Genomic DNA, 1,782 nt, shown 5'->3' with positions numbered 1-1,782 from the left:
AAATTTGGGGCAGTTGGTACAAACTGTTGGGGTACCCATACATGGTGAGCTGCATGTTACAAGCTGCGTGGATACTTGCGATTAGGTCATCCAATGCAAGCATTGGATGTTTTTTTTGGCAATGACCATCACACCAGCTTCTACCACTATGAACATTGCTGCAGGAGTGCACATATGAATTACAAATTCATCAATCATCGAGAAGACATTATGTTCACATGGACACTATACGAAGCAGTAGAGGGCACCTCATCTTATATTGCAATATCTCCCAGGGAATCACACAAACACGGACTGGGCCATGTATTGATTACATTTGTTTATATTATATGGTTATGGGTTACATTATCACTGGTTTAGACTGAGATTTGTTTGGGTGAGGTTACATTTATATTTGGGTTGAGTTCAGTTTGGTGAGGATAGGATCAGTTTAGAGTAGGTGAGAATGGACTAGGCTATATGTGGTGAGGTTTAGCTTAGCTTAGGTCAGGTCAGGTTGGGTTATGCAACGTTGCCCATCAATGACCTATGGTGGCCAGTTTGACAGAGCATCACAAATGTGCTGTCATATCCTGCATGCAGCTGCCATCGCTGCAGGCTGGCATTGCACACCACCATCGCATGTATATACATACCACACACCGATGGTTGCCAAATCGAGCGCCACTACTCGCTGCGATATTGGCCTATTACATTATGAAGTAGGATGCTGCCCCACCATCAAGCATGTATAACTCATGCATCACTTGTGCTTCAAGCAAGGCCATGACACTGTCAAATACCCTCTGCCCTCGTTGTTGTTTAGCAGCAGCTGTTCGCCTGGTGCACAAGGGCCATGTTCAGACCATTCAGTTAGGTATGGATACACATTAGTTCTGCAGAGCCTTGTCAATGACATGTGTTGGCCTGTGAAATTCCGCATTGTGCTGTGAAGTACATCTTATGCACTGTGAAAGGAAAAAAAATGTTGTGGCCAAGGTGTCAGTGTCCAATTGTGGCGCCCTGTAACTGTTCTGCTTTGGCCACTGAGAGGAAGTGTCACCCACCAGATGCTGGGGTGTTAGTGAGTGGACCAAGGACTCGTGCAGTACCTGCTGTTCACTCGTGCTCACAGCAGTTCTCCTGTACTCAGACTGTTCAGACTGCATGGAAACTTTAGGTAGTTGAATGAGTTACTGAGACTCCCAAAAGCCTAAACTATATGTAATAGAAGGTAGCCCAGCTGTGCTCTACGTCTTTGTGCCTGGGAACGATATGTGGTGCCTCTACTGGTAGTATCTCTGTGGTGATGTCTGAGTCTCTAGCCTCCATGGGATGGGATTTGGTTGTAAATAGGTTACCGTAAGGGTAACCAAGGCTAGCGAATGGTGACTGATCTTGCAACCAATCAGTTGAAGTGTTACAACAGCCTTATCCTGTACTAATACCCGAGATGGGTCTCAGTACCAGGGCTGTAGTTTGAGGTGTCAAGACAGTTATACTGCATCAGTATCTGAGACAAGTCCTTAGTTGACATAGACCTATGGGCATAGAGTGCAGGTTTTGTGGCCTGACCACCTGTGTCTTGAAACAGACACTTTAGAATTGCAACTGTACGAGCAAGTGGATTCACATTGGAAGGCTGATGAAATAGCTCTCCCTCTTATTTGGTGGATTCCATGTATGATGACATACACACTATGGAATGGAATGCATCAGGTTTGGGTGGCAGTGCTATGTGCTCAGAATGTTGTGTGCATTTATTAGCAAGAATTGTGCATGGCAGGAACAGCAAATTAGGTG

Source organism: Schistocerca cancellata, chromosome 7 (genome assembly GCF_023864275.1).
Source record: "Schistocerca cancellata isolate TAMUIC-IGC-003103 chromosome 7, iqSchCanc2.1, whole genome shotgun sequence".
Taxonomy (NCBI): domain Eukaryota; kingdom Metazoa; phylum Arthropoda; class Insecta; order Orthoptera; family Acrididae; genus Schistocerca; species Schistocerca cancellata.
Note: the sequence above shows the minus strand (reverse complement) of the source record.